This window comes from Suncus etruscus, chromosome 8 (assembly GCF_024139225.1).
Source record: "Suncus etruscus isolate mSunEtr1 chromosome 8, mSunEtr1.pri.cur, whole genome shotgun sequence".
In the NCBI taxonomy this organism is placed as follows: Eukaryota; Metazoa; Chordata; class Mammalia; order Eulipotyphla; family Soricidae; genus Suncus; species Suncus etruscus.
Genome location: NC_064855.1, coordinates 9,455,059 through 9,478,669, shown reverse-complemented (window position 1 = coordinate 9,478,669; position 23,611 = coordinate 9,455,059).

Genomic DNA, 23,611 nt, shown 5'->3' with positions numbered 1-23,611 from the left:
ATTGAAGTCAGGATGTGGAGCATCCTCTCCTTTCACCTCACAATCAGAGGGCAATGCAGGGAGCCCTGTCCTGTAAGCAGGTCATTGTCATTGTTAAGTCTTCTCAATGTTAAGGGAAGTCTCTTTTGAGCAGGTCAAAGTCTGAGCAGTGTAGGTCTTCCGTGGTAGAGGATTGCTTCCAGGTGATGTTATAGACCAGCCTGGATGTTTCGTGGATGGCTTCCCTGGTTCAGGGGAGAATGGATTATGCCCTTTCTTCTGAGGTCTGTGCCAGGTCGTTATGTCAATGTTCAGGGTGTAAGGTCTCTCTGCACTACAAGATTTGTGTGTTCCAATTTCTATTAAATAGGATCTTATTTGTATGTATAGTATTTTCCCATTTTAATGTGCCTATGCAAATACAAAAGCAATGCCACGTGGTGTTATTGGCGCATATGGGGGCCATAAGAACAATTCCAATGATTCCCATGACATGGTTCAATCATAAGCATTAAACTGGGGGACTCTTCCACCAAAATTCCTTGTTAAACAGCTCAAAAAGAGAAGATAAAAAGTGGTTAGAATCATCACTGTATAAGACAAAATTTAGTAAGAATTATAGCTGTCCGAAAAAAACCACAAAATATTCTAAAGAAATATGTGTCCATTTTATGTATCTTGAAATAGTTTGGGGTTGTCACACACAATGGACAGCTTTGGACTGTGATTAGGATTGTACACTACTGAAGTTAAAAAGAGTAATGTAGGTTAGTGATGTTTGAGAGGGGGTTAGAGAGTTAAGGAGTAAAAAAGAGTTTTGTATGGGTGTGGGAAAGGGTAGAATACAAAGTGAACATTCTATATATGCAAAACATAACATAAGAATAAGAAATATTCTGAAAACATGAAGTATATGAAGTACGCGCGGGGGCATAAGCCCCCGCGCGGTTCTGAAGTTTTTGGATTCCTAGGGAGGAATTTCTGCCCCCCTCCCCCCAGGGCCCAATTAACCAGGTGTGGCCTTGAAGACCCACCAGGATTGGGGGGACCTTGGTCCCCTGGACTAGGTGTTCAGCCCAGGGGGCCTGTGGCTAGCTGCCCTGCCCAGAGCCCCCAACATACCAGGCAATTAATATTTTTTATTTAAGTAACATGATTATAGTTGGGTTACAGTATTCTTTCCTTATGTAGGCCTGTAAAATTCTGAATTTTCTCCTAATTACGGCTTTTTTGGTGTCCCATAGAAGTCGGTCATTTGTTTCTTCATTGTAATTAGTCTCAAGAATTCTCTATTTCTTTCTTGAGTTCCTCTTTAATCCATTTGTTATTAAGCAGTAGGTTGTTCAGTCTCCAGGTGGTAGAGTTTCTCTGTATCTTCTTTTTACAATCAATCTCTATCTCTTTGGCACTCTGGTCTGATAAGATGCTTTGGTATGATTCTTACGTTTGTGAAATTTTGTAAATTAGACTTACTTAGAAACAACACTTTGAGAACAGGTGCAGAGCATGAAAAAAAATCTTTTGCACCATAAACACAAGCATAAGTGTAAAAGACATCAAAATAAATAGTCCCCAGAATGCTGGAAAGTGCTCAAGGATTTGTAATAATTCAAATAATGATTTTATTAATATTTTTTGGCCACACCCGGTGACGCTCAGGGGTTACTCATGGCTATGCACTGAGAAATCGTCCCTGGCTTGGGGGACCAGATGGGATGCCGGGGGATCGAACTATGGTCCGTCCTAGGCTGGCGCGCACAAGGCAGATATCTTACAGCTCGAGCCACCGCTCCAGCCCTTTTTTATTTTTGTTTTAGGCTTGGATTATGGTAAGAATAGTAAACTTTGACTGCATTTTTATTTCTCTATTGCTGTCCACTTTTCCCTGCCCCAGCAGAAATGGAAAAGCTAGGGCCATGCACCATGAGAATACTGGAACCAGCCAACTAGTAACTCATTTTATAGGAGAATGGGTTGATGAGAACACCTGGACTTGCATACCCTTGAAATGCCTGTTTTCTTGAGGATAATACTCCTCTAGAAATGCCTAGGGGTGCTTCTCTGCTCAGTTTTGCATAAACTTTGCCCTTTGCCCTTTGCCCAGCAGTAGTGCTAGTCAACTGACCCTCATATTCTTCATTGGATTCAGCTTCAGCAACAGACAAGATGCAAACAGACAAGATGCAGAAGTTTTGTTTTTCCCTGGACCCAGTCCCTCTGGGTAACATGATGCCATGGTATTTAAATTCAGAAAGACTATGGGCCTGAGGGTGAGTGCTGAGGTTTTTTCCAATTTACTATTTATTGGTAAATTAGAACATGAAAAAGTACCACATCAGTACTAGGGAGCAGCTCCGTAAACTACCCGGAATCTAGAAAGAGTTTTATTTTTTGGCGGGGGGCTGGGGGAGAAGCAGCCTGGTGGTCTCTGAAGTGGGGATCTCTGGAGTAGAAGCTTCCCTGCTATGCTGAAGTCACTCCTGGCATCACACAAGGTGAGCTAACTACCCAGGTTTGGACCACAGTGAGATTGTCCTTTGATCTGCTTTGAGCTCCTCCTCTGGAATAGAGCAAAGTCTGAAGGCAGACTTTGCGGACAAGTGGCAACTGTTTAATATTATTCCAGCTGTCTGAGACTAACCAGAGTCAGGGAAATTGAAAAGGAAAAATGGGAAATTGAGATACCCCAGGGGACTTTGCAAACATCCAATTTTTAAAATTCATCTCTTCAAAGATAGAGAAAACCTTTATTCAGGGCTTTACGTATGTCTTGGGGAAACCCTAATCTCTCACACATGGTTATTTCAGTCAGATCTTGGAAAGTTAACATCCAGGTACTGAAACCACAAACACACAGACCCATCACTCATCGTTGCAGGTGCTAGAGAGAACAGGGATGGTGGATGTTGGGTCCCCTGTTGTCCCCCCAAGCCTTGCTGGGTGAGTTCCTGGAGGACCTCAGGACTCTTGAGCACTGCCATAGAGGCCTTCCCCATCCACCCCCAAATTATCTTGTGAAGACATTTAAAGCTTTCTCTTCCCAGTCTTGATTCACTAACATGAATTGGTGCCTGCACATTAACAAGAACATAGATTAGTTCTCAAGAAAACAACAAGTAGCAAAACGAATCAAACTTGGATGGGGGAGTTTGCTTTGCAGAGTTGCTTGTTACATCTTTTAAATTGCTTGGTTTAAACAACCACATAAAATCCGGAAAGCTTGTCACATACCAAGGAAAGGAACACACAGTAACAAAAAACTAATCCTGAGAAAGGAAAAGAGTGAGATTACTAGTGATTTGCTTAATATAAGTTATTACAAAGATATAGAAATATATCGTGAATGTGGGATATTTGAGAAGATGGCTTACTCAGCATGTAGGGAAATTAATAAGAACTTAAGTATACAAAATAAAGAAATTCTGGAGTAAAAATAATAACTGATGCAATTTCACTAGAAAGGGTAAAGAAAAACTGACTTGGAGATACATTGAGACTAACACAATGAAGGAAGAAATTAGTTGACATAGGAATATTAGAAGAAATAATGGATCCAAAATTGGATGAAAAAATGTACATAAAGAATATAAATAAACTCCATGTAGGACAAAGTCAAAGAAACACACTCAAGACAGAGTAGTGTCAAGTTCTGTAGTGCAAAGGCAGGAAGGAAGTGCCTCATGACTTACAAGGCAATTGCTGGGTTTTGGCCACCATTTCTTGTCAGGAACTCTAGAGCCTAAAGAGGTAATAGTGTGACATTCAAAGAGTGGGGAAAGAATTCTGTGTCCAAACATAATGTTTGCAAGGGAAGTAGACTCCCAAGATATGCTGAATAATTAACTTATCAACAACACACTTGTCCTAGAAGTGGTAGAGGAAGTTCAGCTGATTAAAGGGAAGTGGCATAAGAAGGTGAACCACCAGACAGGTCCAAATGGATGAGATGTCACAGTGGAAAAAACCTGACAGTGTCCAGAGGCCACTGAAAGGGCCAAGGTTGGACATCCTGGGGATGTCCAATTGCCAGGACATATGATTGATGATGAAAACTGAAAAGTGCATTCGCATTCCCACCCTTCCCTGCTTCATGTCTGGAAGGCTGGACTTCTTGTCCCTTTCCTTATTCATCTCACCATAATCCCTTCCTTCTCTCAAGCACTTAAATACTCTGTATTTCTAATTGTTCTTTTTCCAGATTATTTATTGATTTAATCAGTGAAACAGTGCATTGTGTGCCTTTCTCTGTCCTTCCTTTTTTTAACATGACATATTACATGAATTGAGGGTCATTGAATGTTGGCGTTTCCCTGCATAAATCCCATTGGCTCCTGATTGATATCAATTGCACTTACACAGATGTATTCTATACTGAATACCAATCATATATATGACCTATGTATTGCATACCTAATTCATATCTCGTAAAAAAGCTAGAAAAAAAAAAGACTGGAATCACAGCTGTGATTCCACACCATGAAAGGTGCTATCTTCACATATTCCAAAAACATATTCAACTATCACATCACCCCACTAAACTGCTTAAAGATAAAATATGAGTGTTAGGCCTCTGAATTGGGATATGTAAATATCCTATTCCTATGACACTGTAGTTGTTAATGTTCCATTGGTGAATTGTATGACCACACACAAAGCCCATTTTAATTCTAAGATGATGGCAAAGCATCACACCATATTCCTGGCATTTACGCATGCTGTGCTGACTTTCCACCTCTCAGTGCCATTCTGCCACCCTGTATTTCTGGGTTTCACATCACACCCAAGTTTAATAGCACACCACATGGATACCTGCAAAGAACAATAAAACTCTGTGGAGATGTTTTTGGATCTCTGCTATTTTTGAGACAAATTTTCTCATCACGAAGAAAAGGCAAAGAAGTGAAAAGAAAAAATATCAACCGGTATTTTTTCTTTCAGTGCTTATTGACAAATATGCCATAACATTTTTAAAAAGGAATTGAGGAGCAGAGTTGAGATGCTGAGAGCATAGTTGATTGTAGAGGCTGGATCTGAGCAAACAGCCAAGGAAAGGTCAACACAACAGTCCATTGATCCAGACAAGCATATTTGCTAAGCCGGGTGATAAATTCCCCCAAGGGCCTCAGCAGCCCTTCCTGCAAATATTTGTGATATCTTTGTGTGGGAGCTAGCTGAGTGGAAAACAGGGCCCACCTTGCTCTTGCCTGGGTGAAGTAGGGATCTGTCTAAGGATTTCAACCCTATTCTTCCTTTCAGTGCATAAACATGGTAGCTGTGCCCTGGAGAACAGTGAGAAGCTACTTGCTCACAGCATGATAGTCAATCCTTAAGGAAACTGGTTGCTGCAGAATCAGGTAGCAGAAGCTGTGACCAATTCTTAACTCTAAGTGTGCTAAGATTAATCCTGGAAATGGGATTCCTGGATGCTTCTGACTTTACCGGGCTTCATTGTGTGTATTGTGAAGCTCCAGAAAACATTTCATAGATATATTTATATTACAACTATATATTTATATTACAGCTGGTCTTGAAAATCAAAGGAGGGGAGAAAATAGCTCTGACTGCCAAGAGGGCAGGACAAATTGAATAAAGAAGACAAGTATTGGGCCGGAGATAGAAGACAGTGGAGATAGTGCCTCTCTTGGATGTGGCACCCAATTGGATCCCAGTACTACACATGGTCCCTTAAGCTAGGAGAGGTCTCTGAGAATCTCCCCGCAAACAACCCATCACAGCACATTCAGGAAAAAGCAGAGGACTTGTTAAAGGATGAGAGAGGTGCAGTGGGAGCTGGGAGGTGCTGTAAATCTGAGATTATTAAGTTGTGTGAGATAATTTGCACTGAATATGATTGCTCACTGAATGATGAATGAGTGTACAGAGTTCTGTAACCCACCAACTGTGTGTACCAGGAACAATCTATCAGATAAAATCCTAGTAGGTGATGAACTTCAGTGCACTTTGCTAGATATATCTGGCTAGCATGCCTCCTCAAGCCGTGGAGAAGTTTGCGGACAGTATTAGAATTAAAAGCTGACTTTGTCATTGCTTAGATGCATGGTGTCTATGCAGCATACATATACACCTTTTCTTCCTCAGACCTAGCATAGCATGTGGTAATAAGAGTGTTTAAAATGCTGCTGCATTGGTCCTTCTGTGTATTCCCCCAGCAACACAATTGTACTTCAACCTCTCCCTGTCTCTCCCTCCTGACCTGCTCCTCCCTCAACACATGTCTCCCAGGAGAACATAGTTGAAAACTAGACCTCCATATTCCTGTGCTGTAGCATTGGAACCAGGCCTAAGATAACATTCCTAAACTTTGAAAGGTTCTTAATAGTCCCAATCTACAGCGCACCTAGAATATATGTCTGTGCCACTTTGGAGAGTGTGATCATATTGCCCTTATTCAGGGTGGGGGCATGACCACATTCAGAATCTCCGAAAGACAAACTTCAGTCTCCTGGTTTTATTTTTGAAATGGACAGGGTTTTCTGTCAAAAATGAAAGGTCTATAAACTTTCAAGGGCAGAGCATTGAAGCTAAAGGAGGAGCAAAGCAGATAGGAGCATGTGTCATTAGAACGGGAGGGACAGAAATGGCTGCAACCATTCTGATGGCCTCTCTTGTCAGCTCACTCACCATAGGCTACTGGGAGCTTCTGGAAAATTGTTCCACATAACCAGCAAGACAGGAATGACAAGGAGCCCTGGTAGATTTTATTTCCTGACATTATGTGAGTCTCTTGTCATAAGAGTTTGAAACCCTGCTCTGGGAAAATTCATAATCTGAGAATAGAAAGGGGAGTATGGGATGTATGAGAAAGGGCCTGGCCATGCTCTCTGGTCCTGTACAACTGGGCAGTGTCTGACACAAACAAATGATGCATGGCTAGAATAGTTGTCATGGCATGATGACAATTAGCTGTTTTCACCCACTCCCTAGAATAGGAGAAAACAACATGCAGTTATTCAGATTCCGTTTTCATCTCTTGTTCTCTTAACTTTCTGTCCAGATCTTCTTTGGATCAACCAGAAAGAACTTCTCAGTGCTCGCCAATGCACCTTACAGGGGGGAGAGAGGGAGAGAGAGGGAGAGAGAGAGAGAGAGAGGGAGAGAGAGGGAGAGAGAGGGAGAGAGAGGGAGAGAGAGAGAGGGAGAGAAAGGGAGAGAGAGAGAGGGAGAGAGAGAGGTAAAGGATACCTGCACACAAAGTGATGCCCTGTTTGAAGTTGCCCAAGAGGCCACCATGGTTGCTACTAATTTTTTCATCCTGTCCCTCCCCTCTGATTCTCCTTCTAATTTCTTCTAGGAAATTGTTAAAAATGTCCTTCCTTCAGGATCTTGTAAAATCTTTCTTTTTGTTTTGTTTTTGGGTCACATCTGGCATCACTCAGGAGTTATTCCTGGCACCATGCTCAGAATTGCTCCTGGCAGGCTCGGGGGACCAAATGGGATGCTGGGATTCGAACCACCGTCCTTCTGCATGCAAGGCAAACGCTCCACCTTCATGTTATCTCTCTGGCCCCAGGATCTTGTAAAATCTTGGTCCAGAAAAATTAGCCTTTATTCCTGACCCATGGTTATAGAATTTTGGGGGATCTTTCTTTCTTAAGACCCTCCCTCACTCAGCTAGTCTTAAGTAAATCTGCCTGCTGACTGAACATTGGCTTTGTCAATGATTGAGGCTTTATTGCTGCAGGAATTATCTTCTGTCATGCTTGCTTGTTGTATTGTAGGAATTCCCTTAGCTGGTCTGGTGCACAGACAGAGATCACCTTCTGAAATTAGAGGAATTCCCTTAATTTTGTCTAGGAGGGGGTCCTCCTCCTGAAAATTACCATCTGTAGAAGTTTTACAGAGTACCATTATTTTGTTGTTTCTTGTAACAAGCTCTTTTGCAGGTGTATTGAGTTGATGATCAGCAATGGGCATTTTCTGAGTGGGTAACACTTGAAACTGGAACATCTGAGTTAACTAATCAGTAAAGGCCAGTGATAGGGAGCTCCTTAAAACTGGAGACCGAAGATAAGCAAGCCTTATTGATGAAGACCAGAAGTAGGGCTTTTTCTGATAAAGCCAAAAGGACCTGATGATTATAACCATATTCCTTATTATTGTGACACTGTATTTTATTTATCTGCTGAAGAATTATGCTCCACACAGTAAAAGACCTGCAAGAACTGCATTGCGGGCTGCATGTGACTTCTCTTTGATGAAGTGCAGTGGACTTATGGCTAATAAATAATTCCTGACTCAAACTCTTCCCAGTGCATCCATCCTGGTCAACACAGGACATCACATATCTAAGAGGGTAGAGTAGATACTTCCGCTCTCTCCTGGGTGGCACCCATTTATACTGGCCCAGGGACCATCAGGAAGGTGCCTCTCTCACACCCTCCATAATCCCCTCACCCACGAGGAAACAATGCCCTAAATCCAGGGTATAATTAGATCCACAACCTCCAAAATGAGGATCTGATGACACATGGTACTGGAATCAAACATTGACACAGAAAATAATTCACATAGTGAAAAGTGTGCAAGAACAGGTTCAGGAAATCCACACTCAAGCCAGAAATTCCACCATACAAGTCTTCTGCCCTTAAGAAGAAAAGTAGTTTAGTGGGGGAAGAGTGAAGGAGTGCCTTCCTTCTTGATACCCATGCTTTTATTCATAAAACCCAGGCCACACCCTAGGGTGAAAGAAGAATACCAAGTAGGAGAAATCCAGTAAGCCTATAATCAGATCACAACCTAGGGTGGAGCATGAATGAATACTGATTAAAGTAGGATCAGTAATTCAACACACGTACACCAAGCCATACTCTCCAAAGCTGCAGCGTTTTGCTGATTATTTCTGCTACCAGGCGCATCCATGGACTCTCTCCATCTCCCAGTGATACTGGCAACTAAAACACACACAGAGTGGGCCAGGAATAGTTGTTGGTTGTGCTCAAAGATAGCAGGGAAAGTCAGACACTAAATCTGAGTCTGTGTAAGGTGACTAAATTCAGCACTTTTCTGGCCACTCTTCAGAGCAGAACAAAATCCACTCAGGGAAGAGCAGCCCACATGTATATGTGTCCTGTCTTCTGTTACACCATCCCCAAGATGGTCATGGTCTGTCTCTGACACTCTGGTGACACGCCAGAGACTGGCTGTCAGCAGAAGTATTGCCACTCTAGGAAATTCCATCAGCATAGATGTCTGTTTTCTCCATTTGGGTGACTAATTCAACATTCCTGGCCCAAACCTAAGTCACATGTGAACCCTAGAGAGTGAATGAGTTGTTGTCCTATAAGAGCACTGATGTTGGCACACCCACACTTGCCAGTTGTTGTGGATTAGTCCTCTCCTGTATGGCTCACCATGGAGTCAGGTGGCTGACCTGGCCCCACGTGACCTTGTTGTGCTGTCATACAGGTTGTGGATCACTGCTATAAAATCACCATGGTCATACTCAGTAGTGGCAGTACTGGATTCACCTCCGTGAGATGGAGCCTTGGTGTTCACTTGTTGATGTGGCCACAGGCAGGGATAGTGACTCTGGTTAGAAAGTAGGCTGGCCCCACAGCAGGTGACCCTCTTTTTTTTTTTTTTTTTTTTTTTTTTTGGTTTTTGGGCCACACCCGGTAACGCTCAGGGGTTACTCCTGGCTATGTGCTCAGAAGTTGCTCCTGGCTTGGGGGACCATATGGGACACCGGGGGATCGAACCGCGGTCTGTCCAAGGCTAGCGCAAGCAAGGCAGGCGCACCTTACCTTTAGCGCCACCGCCCGGCCCCATGGTGACCCTCTTTTATGGGTGCCTTCCTGTTGCAACTCAGCCCCTGAAGAGGTTGACTGATGGAAGGATGGAGGATGAGGTCTTTCCTCTCTTAAGATAATAACATTGTATTTTATGAGTCATTTGATCATAGGACTGGTCCCTTATTCTCAGTCTACTTATTAAGAGAGATTTTTTCCTTTTTATTTTTTTTGGGGGGGCAGGGAATCACACCCAGAGGCGCTGAGAGATTACTCCTGTCTCTGCACTCATAAGTCGCTTCTGGCAGGCATGGGGGATCATCTGGGATGCCGGGATTCAAATGGTTTGGCTGCATTCAAGGCCAACGCCCTACAGCTGTTCTATTGCTCTGGCCCACAAGATAGCATTTCGAAGCAGTAGTTTCTGAGGGATCACAGTGTCCTGGGCTCAGTAGCTGGGTGCAGTTTGTTTCAAGTTAGCCCCTGAAGAGGCTGACTGATGGAGGGATGGAGGATGAGGTCTTTCCCCTCCAGCTCGGAGCACGCGTCTGCCACCCTGTCCAGCCGATGGTTCTGAGGTGAAAGGGCGGGTAAACAGCTCGCAGACAGTCAGGCTTGTGGAAATATTAGCTTTATTCAGTGGACAAGACTGAAGTCCAAGGTCTCAGCCTCAGATCCAGTCAACCACCCCTCGCCTTCCACAGACCCTTGTTTTTATCCCCCAGAATCAGGTACCACCCAATGGTGGGATCAGATACCACCCAATGGTGGAAGCAGAATCAGGTACCACCCTAGGGTGGAGGCAGAATGCCAGGTCACACCCAAGGGTAGGGCACAATCACTGATCAGGGTAGGGTCAGTAACATAATAATCCCCTAAAATATTTACATACACAACAATTCCCCCATTTGTTTAGGGTAGGGTCAGTAACATAATAATCCCAAAAATATTTACATACACAACACCTTCCTATAGCCACTGGTCCTGAAATGTATCCCTTCATGACCCCATAGCCCTCATGGCCCTTCCTGCCTTCTGCTTTCCCTCATCTTTCCCCCAGACTTTGGCGCCTTCCCAGGATGCTGCAGCCTCACATACCACCCTCCCCCAGAGAGAAGCTGGTAAACCCCTTGGTGCTGGAATACGTCCTCCCTCTGACTCAGTTTCCAGCCCCTTCAAGTCACCTTCCTGACACCTCTTGGCAAGGGTGATGCACACCACTGATCTTTCACTCCAGCTCTTATGCTCCTGGCTAATGTTTGTATTGGAATGCTGAGCCCCAACACTGCTGTTACTTTGTGTTTGTTTCTGAGCTATGACAGTTTTCATAACATGGAGTTACTCTCTCCCCTGCTGCATGTTGTCTGTAAATTTTCTCACAGTCTTCTCTGAATCAGGGAAGTTTCCACTTGAGATGTAATTTCTATAGATGGCTTGAGGCTATGCATCATCTTCATCACAGTCTTTATCCCCCACCACTGGACTGATTATTTTTTTATTTGCTCTGCAGTGTTTTCCAGGCAGCCCCCCCCCCCCCCGCATTCAAATCTAAGTGGGGAACAGGAGACAAGAATCTATAGTAGCAGCTCAGGCTTCCCCCCAGAAGGCACAAGTGAGGGGCAGTCTCCCCAATCCACCTTGTTTTCCTTCAGGGGCCACCCAGGACACGTACTGAAGGCAGCAGATTGCCTTTCAGGTGAAGAAAACCAATTTCTCCTGCCATTTTCAACTCACTTCTGACTGGGCCCTCAGGGGTTTCTAGAAACCTAGATTGTCTGCTAGTTTGAGCAGAGTTGCTTCTGTTTGGGGTGTGGAAATGCCCCACATAGAGAGGTTGGCCCAAGCTCATCCACTGTCTCTGTTTATGAGCCCAGTGCAGTGGCCTTACAAATGCCGTATCCCTGACTCATACTCCTTATGGATATTTCTGGAAGACTCCATGTCCTATAGAGTAAGACATGCTTAGAACTAGGCAGAGAAGTGGCAGCAAACACAGTTTGTGCTGGAAGCATTTGCAGGTTGATGACAAAGAGGAGGAAAAGCCTTTTCATTGACATCCTAAGTTACATGTGACATCACTTGGGAATAAAGGACTGTCCAGAAAGCAACTATTCCATAAACTTTGGGGAGGCTAAAGCACCCTCCTGAAGTCCAGAGCAGCCCACAAGTCACTCATGCCCCTCTGGGGACTGTCATTTGGGAGACAGGCTCAAAGTCTCTCCCTCTTTTAGTGCAATGGCTTGGATGAGAGCCTTGGGAGAATCATGGACCCTGGGTAGTACCCAACCCATCTCTTCCACATGGAGCAGGGCACAGTGACAGTGGCAGAGTTGGGGACAAGGAGGGTCTACACTTGCCACCACAACCAGCAGGACTCAGAGCACAGCTCCCAGGAATTTCTGGGACAAAGTTGAGACACTGGCCCTATGGTCATGCGTGCTCCAGGACCAGGTGTGGCCAGCTGTGTTCCCCACTTGATGGGCAGTGCTGGGTTACAGGGAATCTTCCGAGCACCATGGCAGAGGTGTATCCCCAGCTAATTTGTATGAAGGACAGGAGCTACTGCAGGGGGAAGATGGGCTCAGGCTTTGGTTTCAGGAGTGGACCAGACATGACCACCAACCCTCTGCCTCCCATCTATATCCCGACTGCAGCCTTTACTGTTCTAATCCATGGAAGCTGCTCTGTATGGTCACAGCCCAGCTATCTGCTTCCCAGACATTCAGTGTCCTGAAGGTGCTGCAGCATCCTGGGCTCCAAATCTGCTTCACTGTCACAGGATGGTCCCTGGACCAGTCGGCAGGATCCCATATCTCCAAAGACAGAGCACCATGTGGTCCTAGATCACAGTGCTTAGGATGGAGATTCTGTGACTCGTAGTTGCAGAACAACTGACAAAGAGGCTGGACCATCTTCCTAAAAGCCAAAGGAACTACACAAGACCCTTGAGCAGCTGAGTCTGGCCCCATTTGAGCCAGGCCAGTCAGACAGGCCAAAGCATTTCTGCTTTGTCTATCACCCACCTTGAACAGGGCAGAGACTGGAATGACATGCTTGGGGCCAGGGAGGGTAAAAGAAGAAACCCCAAAGAAGATGAAGAAAAACAGGAGTGACAGTTGGAGCACACAGGAAAGCACTCTGGGGCCACATTTATTTAAGGACCCTCAAAATCCTGAAAACCAAGTCTTAAAGCCAAGGAACCAAGAGGAAGAAATGAAGCTCAGGATTTGCAGAGAAAGGAAATGACAGAGGTCAGAGAATACACATGAGAGGCAAAGAAGAGAGCAATAAAGGATAAATCTCAAGAGCTGTTTTTAGGAAAGAAACAAAAAATTGTAAACCTTTCCATAAGCTTACTCAGGAAGACAGAAATACATCAAAATCAAACAAAGAGATGTTCTAACTAGTACTACAGAAACAGAAGATAAATGCAAGACTTACACAAGTGCATAGAAGAAACTGGATAAACTTAAAAAAAAACTTAAAGCATGAAGCAGAAATCTTAAAGCAGCAGGAAACTGAAAACAACTGATAAACAGAAAGCAGACTGTGGCAGTGACTTCTAACATCCGGAGAAATAGACCTGCATGGTTTCCATGATTCACTCCACCTAACAATTACAATAGCACGTTCCTTCTAGAAAAAGGAAAACTCACTCATTTGATAAGGTCAGTATCACCCTGTCCCAAAGCCAGAAAAAGATGCAAAAAAAAATTACAGAAAAATTCTCTACAAAATTTTAGCAAAAAAAATTTAATAGCACATAGAAAAGGTCACTTAAGATAGCCAATTTGGTTTTATTTTATTTTATTTCCTCTATATGTGTGAATAAATAAATACACCATGCATTATAGGATGAAGAGAACAATGGCATGATCCTCTTAATAAAGCAGAAAAATCATGTGACAAACACAACTTACTTTCATGATGGAAACACTCAGCTATTTTTAATGGATATCTCTCAGCATATAAAGAATAATATTTAATAAGAAGATCAGGTACAATAGTAAAAAATTAAACTTCAAAATAAAAATTATTAAAAAATGACAAAAAATTTCAGAGGGGTGAAGAAAAAAATTAAATTTCATGGGATCAGAGAGATAGTAGGTAAGGCACTTGACTTGCACACATTCTAGATGAGCTACAGAGCTAACAGGCAAGAAACCCTTCCACCCCACACACCCTGATACCACTACTACCACCATTACAAAAAGGCATTCACACCAGAAAGTAGGAAAAATTACCTTCATTTATTGGTGACATTATCTTATATACAGAAAAACCTAAAGATGTCACCAATATCCATAATAATTCATTAAAGTTATTGGGCATGAAACAGACATAGAAAAGGTATTTTTACATATTAATAATTACTATCAGAATGAGAAATTACAGAGGATTGTTTATAGCAATACTAAAAAATAGTCCAACCCTCAACAGTTCATTTAACCAAGAAGGTTAAAGTCTTTTATATGAGGATTTCCTGGACATCAATGAACAAGGCAGAAAGAATGAGCCCTGAACCAAGGAAAATGGTGTTCCTTAAACTTACAGAATGCTATCTGCCGAGGGCATCTCCATTAAATATCTATTAAAATTGGAAACTCTCTCACCCCACACTCATTTAATTCTTTATTTTTGTGTTTTTCCCTCATTGTGTGCATATGAATCTTTAATAAACATTTTCCCCCTCAATTACTGGAATGAGGACAGGGCCATGATGACAGGTATTTTGTTTTTCTTGTTCACACTTTTATTCCCAAGAACAATGTCAGTATCTGATAATGCAGGCTCTCCTGTATTTATTAAAGAATTACAGAACAGGAAATTTGAGCTACAAATCAGGAACCCGCAGCCTGTTGGATGACAGGAAGGAAGTGGAAAGATCAGTAAAAATGAAGACAGTTTTAAAAATTATCCATTTTTTGATAAAATAGGGGAAATTAGATACTAAGATATCTGGAGATCATTTTTTTTCAAAAGTCCAATGATTATAAAATGAATTTCAGATGTTAATGGTACCTTTTTTAAAGCAAAGCATCTTCATTTGGTAACAATTTTCCAATTATAGTTTCTGTGAATCCCAATTTACATCATCTGAAAAAGTAAATCTAGTCACATTACAGTACGACCTTTAATACTTAAATAAAATGGGGCCAAAAAGGTAGATAATACAGCAGGTAGGTAATATATTTTGCATGTGGCTGGTTTGAGTTCTATCTCTGGTACCTCCGTATGGTCCCTTGAGCACTATCAGGAGTGATTCAAGAGTGCAGAAGCAGGAGTAAGCCCTGAGCATCATTGGGTGTGGGTCCCCCCCCCCAACACCACAAGAACATACTTGAGTGAAGGAAAGAGTCTAAGAAGGAGCTGAGAAAGAGCACAGAGTGTGGACAGAATTTCACTGAGTGAACAAAGAAAGGAAGGGATGCATGGCTGCTGATAGGGATGAGAATGGAAAATTCTCAGTCCTGTGGCCATTGAAGAGAGCTCATAAATGTTCAGTTGAAAATAAGACACGTTTTCAGATATATGAAATCCAAGAGAATTCTTTGTACTGTAAGAGATAAAAAGGCATTGTCTACCAAATGGGCCTTCAACTATGTGGAGAAGATGAAGGCATAGAGAATGACAAAAAATGCACAGATCACTTAGTCCAAAACCAAGAGTTTTCATACTTGATGTTCTGCCATAACAAACCAGTGTCATGCTCCTTCTGGAAAATGCCCCGGCACTGGTGTTAGACCCTCTCAGAGCTTTCAAAGCCCTGTTGCTCCATTTGTTCAATTATCCCAATTGCACTATTGAAACACATCTGCAAAGTGTAGCAGAAAAAAAAGAACAAACTCATGTATTCAGTTCAGCAAACTGACTAAAGCAAAAATTGAACTACAGTCATCAAATATAAATATAAGCATTCTTTTTAATAAAATGACTTTAGTTTCCTTAAAAAGAATATGGGAGGAATTACTTTCCCCAACTTTAAACTTTACTACAAAGCAATAGTTATCAAAACAGCATGGTATTGGAATAAGGACAGGCCCTCAGATCAGTGGAATAGGCTTGAATACTCAGAAAATGTTCCCCAGACATACAATCACCTAATTTTTGATAAAGGAGCAAGAAATCCTAAATGGAGCAAAGAAAGACTCTTCAATAAGTGGTGTTGGCACAACTAGCTAGCCACTTGCAAAAAATTGAACTTAGACCCCCAGCTATCATCATGTACGAAGGTAAAATCCAAATAGATTAAAGACTTCTATATCAGACCCCAAACCATAAGATATATAGAACAACACATAGGCAAAACACTCAAGGACATTGAAACTACAGGCATATTCAAGGAGGAAACTGCACTCTCCAAGCAAGTGAAAGCAGAGATTAAAAGATGGGAATATATTAAGCTGAGAAGCTTCTGCACCTCAAAGGAAATAGCGCCCAGGATACAAGAGCCACCCACTGAGTGGGAGAAACTATCCACCCAATACCCATCAGATAAGGGGATAATCTCCAAAATATACAAGGCACTGACAGAAATTTACAAGAAAAAAACATCTAATCCCATCAAAAATTGGGGAGAAGGAATGGACAGACACTTTGACAAAGAAGAAATACAAATGGCCAAAAGACACATGAAAAAATGCTCCACATCACTAATCATCAGGGAGATACAAATCAAAACAACTATGAGGTACCATCTCACACCACAGAGAATGGCACACATCACAAAGAATGAGAATAAACAGTGTTGGCGGGGATGTGGAGAGAAAGGAACTCTTATCCACTGCTGGTGGGAATGCCGTCTAGTTCAACCTTTATGGAAAGCGATATGGAGATTCCTCCAAAAACTGGAAATCGAGCTCCCATACAATCCAGCTATACCACTCCTAGGAATATAACCTAGGAACACAAAAATACAATACAAAAATCCCTTCCTTACACCTATATTCATTGCAGCACTATTTACCATAGCAAGACTCTGGAAACAACCAAGATGTCCTTCAATAGATGAATGGCTAAAGAAACGGTGGTACATATACACAATGGAATATTATGCAGCTGTCAGGAGAGATGAAGTCATGAAATTTTCCTATACATGGATGTACACGGAATCTATTATGCTGAGTGAAATAAGTCAGAGAGAGAGAGAGAAAAATGCAGAATGGTCTCTCTCATCTATGGGTTTTAAGAAAAAATGAAAGACATTCTTGCAATAATAACTTTCAGACACAAAAGAGAAAAGAGCTGGAAGTTCCAGCTCACCTCAGGAAGCTCACCACAAAGAGTGATGAGTTTAGTTAGAGAAATAACTACATTTTGAACTATCCTAATAATGAGAATGTATGAGGGAAATGGAAAGCCTGTCTAGAGTACAGGTGGGGGTCGGGTGGAGAGGAGGGAGATTTGGGACATTGGTGATAGGAACGTTGCACTGGTGATGGGTGATGTTCTTTACATGACCGAAACCCAAACACAATCATGTATGTAATCAAGGTGTTTAAATAAAATATAAAAAAAATACTAGGGCTGGAGAGCATGTATAGTGGGTAAATCTGAGATCATGAGTCAGGAGTAATCCCTGAGCACCATTGGATGTGGTTCCCTAAACAAAAAACCTGCTATACTTCGTAATGGATTCTTATTACTCTCGGTGATATAAACAGCAAGAGAAAAGTTCTGAAAAGCATTATTCCATACAAACAAGCTATAGGTTAAAATGATTTTTGTTCCCAATCTGAAGAATTTGACAATAATGACTAGATATTCTCTTTCATATTGAATTTTAGTGTGCTGGAAACATCTCCGAGTGCTAGGTAAAATTTTATGATTAGTTAAATATGGCTCACAGAACTAGCAAAAGGTAGCTTGATGAATTATTTAATTCTCATGCCTTATTCATTTGTTTTATTTTAATATCAGTGATTAGGTTCCTAGTATATACTTATAAGACTATAACTTGAATTAAAATTGCATTTGAGGCCAAAGTCATAATAGTAAAAGCAGATGGGCTGAGTTTTTTGAGTCCAGGACTTCTAGCTCCCAACAGGGACCTGCCATGACACAGACCTTGTGACTCACCTTAGTATTAGACTCCCAGCTAATCCATTTGATGAACCCCTTTATTTCCAGAGGGAGTCAGCTGTTTGCAAGGCAAATGCCTTCCCATGACTAACTCTCTTTGGCCCCTGATGTTCCTGAATGTCAGTTATGATTTTCTACTGCCTAGGCTACTGACACAGGCAATCACATGGATCTTTTGTGCTAATAGTCAGAGGTCACTAATGGGTTTGAAGCAGTGGGTTTAGCTACAGGGCTTAAAACCTCATAGTTGCCACATGGCTCAGTGAGGAAGTGGGTGCATACAGAATGCCTTTGGGAGACTGGAAAACCAGCACTCAGAAAACCCTGTTTTAGTTGACACTTTTTTGCTCTCCCAAATGACCACCATTTTCTCTCTCTCTCTCTTTTTTTGAGGGGGGCACACCTGATTGCGCTCAGGGGTTACTCCTGGCTTTGAACTCAGAAATTGGTCCTGGCTTGGGGGACTGCCCATATAGAATAATGGGGATCGAACCTGCATCTTTTATGGGACAACAGCATGCAAGGCAAATACCCTACCACTGTGCTACCACTCCGGCCCCACCATTTCCTCTTGATCTTGCTTCTCGGTTTTCACCAGTTGGAAGGTTCTCAGGAACTAATCTTGACTCTATGTTCAAGAGTGAGGTCTAGTTGTGCTTGAGAGCCCATTTGTGGTGCCAGGGGTTCAAACTGGGGTCAGAATGATGCTTAGAAAATATCCCCTGTACTTGTTGTTCTCTGGTGCTTCTCTGTCTCCTAACCAGAAAGGAATCTCCTGGTGATCCGTTGAGACAGTAGTTGTCTGCTTTTTGTGTTTCACTCTTCTTAGAGCCTTGGGCCCTAAGCTTATCTCTGGCTGATGCCCCTTCCCTCAACTTCCTGTTATCCCACTTGGATGGTCAGATCCACCTACACCTGGGAGGGGCAAGGATGGATGGAAGGCAGCTGAAGGATGCTGCTTAAAAAAAGCTTACAGTAGATAGAAGCCATGTGGAGAAATGGACATGGCGGTAAGGCCATTTAATAAAGCTGGTTGACTCCTGAAACAACTGACTGTGAATCTCTCCATCATTATTCTTCAATCTTCAGACCCACTGGACAAGGGCTACAGGTGCCGTTCTGAGAAAGACCTCACCTCAATACTAGGACTCTATATAACACCCCTTCTGCCTATTCAGGGCCGCCCAGGCTGACATCTGGGGCCTTTCCCACATCCTCCAGTTCTTTAAGGATGAATCAAATGTGAAGAGCTTTGTCATGCTGTACAGACCCAGCATGTATGACTGGGCAGGGCTGTGCTGATGGTGATGAGGGAGAGTGACAGCAGTGGCAGGATGGGATCTCTGGGTCACACAGAGGCTTTTAGCCTGGTGAACCACACCTAATGCTGGTATGAAGTGGATAGATACTTCCTGCTTCCATGAGTCACATAAAAACAAGATGGCATACCAGTTGCCTCCTCCAGAAGTGCCCTAAAGAACTTAAACTACCAAAAAGGAGGCCAGACAGCATGCTCCGGGGGACACTCACTCATAGTTCATAAGATCTTGGTGGCTAACAGGGTTTAGACGATTTGCTCACTGGGTCTCTTAGGGGGAACTGGGCACACTCATGACTTGGGCCTCAAATCTCCTTTGAAAAACACAATTCATTGTACACATCCTGGGGTGTGTATTTGCACTGACCAAAACCCCCTGCTGGATGAAAGAGGGGAAAGAGAGGGAGGGGGGAAAAAGAGAGAGGGAGAGAAGGGGAAAAGGAAGAGAGAGGGAGAGAGGAGAGATGGAGAGATTAAGAGACAAGTTAAGGAGAGGAAGGGAGGAGAGAGTGATAGTGGGAAATAGAAAGGGAGCAAGGGAAAGAGAGGAAGATAGGAAGGGGGAAAAGGGAGAGGTAGAGAGGAGAGCAAGAGGGAAGAAGGAAAAGGGAGAGAGAGAGAGAGAGAGAGAGAGTGAGAGAGAGAGAGAGAGAGAGAGCCTGTGCCCTTGGAAGCTCACAGCAGAAATAGCTCATTTTGGTCAGTTATTTCCAAGACACTGGATAACGTGACAGCCACATGGATGTGGTGCTTCAGGGGTCTCTCCCTGTGGGCCTCGAGGTCACAGAACACGGTAGTGTGATTAGTTGAAGCTGGAGCAGGAGACATGCAAACCAGTGACATGTGAGCGAGTGGATATGCAGAGGTCCTCCTGTGTGGCTCCCATCTGGGAAGGACTTTAGTCAGGGCTATTAAGGCTGGAACAAACCCAGTTGTTCCTTAGACCATCTGCCCTGTCCCAAGTCTGAGAGATAGGGGTGAGACAGCAGGGATGAGCCCACATTTTCCTTCCCAGAAACAGTACTTCTCTCTCTGATGCTCCCCATGAAGGACAAAACCAGCGAGGTGCTGAGGACATGCATTGTTTTCTAACTCTCCAGTGCTCATGACTGACCCAGTTTTCTCGGACACCCTGGACTTCGAGGGATGAGGATTGATGTTGCCTCTTCCAGACAAGCCTGAGGATTTCCAAAACCAGCAGGTAGGGTTGGGGGACACATCCTGAGTAGGGCTGCCACATGTGTGGGCAACATGTGTGAGCATGTGACGGCAGTGGGGATGACAGATGTGACGGGTGTCACACTCCTGTGGGACTAGAAGCAGGACCTTGATCTCAGAGAACAATTCTGGACATGGGTTGGGGAAGGAGATGGCGGCTCCTTGGACCCAGCTATGTGTAGCTCCAGCAAAGTTCTTGGGCTGACTTTGCTGCATTTTAGAGTTGGAACACTAAATGGTTTTAAGGGACCTTCTCTGGCTCAGCCCTCACTCTTTCTGACTGCCCTGACTCTTGTCATGCCACGTTTCTAGGCCTGAGAACTGAGGCCACTTGACAGGTTTTTCTTTCCATACTGCTCTCTGGAGGAAGCTGGTTCAGAGCAGGCAACTACAGGGGCAGTTCTCTTGCCACCCAGCCATGGCCACTGGCCCAGAGCACTTGGACAGATGAGGTTCAAGAATGACAGGTTATTAAGATGAGGTGGTGGCAGAGTGTGGCCCAGGGGGTTGTGTGAGAACAATAAACACAGGCTCATGGTTACTGACCATCAAGTCTAATGATAGTTCTCAGGGGCCTTGGTCACACTCAAGGCAGTCAGCGCTGATGTACAGGCTGGGGTCTGGGACCTGGTCCTACTTTTATCTTCATGGCATTGGAATGCATCAGAAAGAAGGAAAAATGCATCAGAAGAAAAGGAAAGGGGCCGGGCGGTGGCGCTAAAGGTAAGGTGCCTGCCTTGCCTGCGCTATCCTTGGACGGACCGCGGTTCGATCCCCCGGTGTCCCATATGGTCCCCCAAGCCAGGAGCAACTTCTGAGCGCATAGCCAGGAATAACCCCTGAGCGTTACCGGGTGTGGCCCAAAAACCAAAAAAAAAAAAAAAAAAAAAAAAAAAGAAGAAAAGGAAAATGCATCACAAAGGAAAGAAAGAGAAATGGACTGATCAGAGAACTCATTTTAGTTCATTTTAATTAAAAAATTAAGAGCACTTTGAGGAATATAGAATGGCATTATGAAAATATGAGAATAGATTTGGAATAATCTCAACAATCCTGGAACTCGATGGTGACACGCCAGCAATTGTTTTCATTGGTAAGTGTATAGTCTGATGCTGAATCAATTACACAATGTCTCCATTACTCTTCTTCTTCCTTCATTTCTTGCAAGTTTTTGTCCTGATCTTTCTGCCTCACTTTACAAAACAGAACATGGAAGGCAGCTATGTCATGTGAGCGCTGTCTTTCTGCATTCTATTTACTGGCATCCACCTCAAAGACTCCAAAATCTCAGAACTTTGAAAAGACATAATTGATCCTCTATTCATTCCAGCACTGTGCACATTGTTGGGATCTGTAAACATCTAAATGTCCAAAGAGATACCAAGATAAATAAATAAAGGTACTGAAAGTATTGTGCTCTAAGACAGAAGCTTGAATTTTCCTGCCAGGTGGTTCAAATTGAGTGAAGCCGGTCAAATGGAGGAGGATGAGGGCATAAAGATTGTGCTCAGGTGTGAGATTTAAAGTATCAGAACATAAAAAAAGTAAGTGGACAAAGATATCCAACAGAACCTGAAAGTAGTCATGCCACAGAATTGAGCTTATCCAGGGTAGCAGCAAACCTTGGGGAATTGGCAAGGGAAGCTTATTCACTGACTCACTGATGTGGATCATTGTTGGAACATTGTAAATGAAAATGATGGTGCCTAAATAAAGAAATGTGTGTGTAAGAGTTTACAAAAGTCATTGAATAAATTCCAATTCCCATCCCAAGGCCCCACTTGATGTCCTCACACTTGAGTGTGCTTTCAATGTATGGAATTAATGGAGACGCAAACTTTCTGTTTATAATATACTTCCACGTGTGTTATGGGGAAGAGGTCCATGTGTACATGAGAGATAGATTCAATTCATACCTATCAATGTAGATACCCAGTTACTCAATCCTCTCTGAGTTTTATTTTCCCCTTCAAACAAAAGAGGGACTAGACTGGATGATGTTAAGTTCCTCTGCCCCCTCCCCCACTATCTGTCCTTTCAATAATTCTCACTGCTGCACATCATCAGACTGTAAACAATACCCTAGCAAAGTTCTCCAACCCTAATGATTTTAGTGTTTATGGAAGTCTACACACACACACTCAACGTCATTGATAATCATCCCTTTACCATGATTATTAGCCAATAACAAATCCAAGAGGCTGTGTTAAGCTTGTAACCTTGCTATTCTGTTAGTTCTCTGTCACCTTGACAGCTATTTAGATTATCTTTGCATCAAGAATAAGTAATGCGATTCATTGACCAGTATCTGCCACCTGACTGAAGATTGTTCCTTCTCTGGTCTCTGCATTGGATAACCAAATTAACAGGCGAATTTTGCTAAATCAGAACTGAGAGCAGCGAATAACAGAATTCTGTGAAAAGTAACAGGAGAAAGAAAAAGTTCTATTGGCATAATGAAAAGCTGGTGCTAGGCATTACCCTAGACCAACAATGCACACAAGTGAGGGGTTTGTGGTTGTGGCGTTAAGTAAAGATCTCATTCCCCAGCCCCAGTTCCACCTTGGCTTAACCCTTTTTAATGTGTGTGTGTGTGTGTGTGTGTGTGTGTGTGTGTGTGTGTGTGTTTGGGTCTCACCCAGTGGTGCTCAGGGATAATTTTTGGATCTTCACTCAGAAATTACTCCTGGCAGACTCAGGGCACCTGAGTTGGCTGTGTGCAAGGCAAATGCCTTCCCCATTAACCTATCATTCCAGCCCTGCTTATACTTCTTTATCTACAAATTTGAACGACTCACTGAGTCCTAGATGTTTCAGAATGCCCACACGTGACTTAGTTCTACAGACTGTTTCTCCAACAAATTGAATGAGAGCATAAAGGGTATTTAATAGAATGCAGACAAATTTTTTAAAAGCCTTCATTATGGAAGAGAAATCTTGTAATGCTCTTAGGTCAGACTGACTGTCTACAAAGACTGGCTTCAAACTGGAAAAAAAATTATGCCTGGGTACTCCCTACAGCGGTGAAGAAAACCCAGCAATCACATTATCCTTTGTTTAGATGAAAACAAATGAGATAATAGCTTCTTGGGCAGCAGAAGACTGGCTTCACTTTGATTACAGGCCATTAGCAGGCATCATCAAATGCGAAAGTTTGCAGTGTCTTCCCAAGGATATTTCAACTCCTCTGAATGAGCTTGTTCTTGTGTTCCTTTCTGCTTCAGCACCACGGACAGTACAAGGCCGAGGCAGCAGCAAATGTACA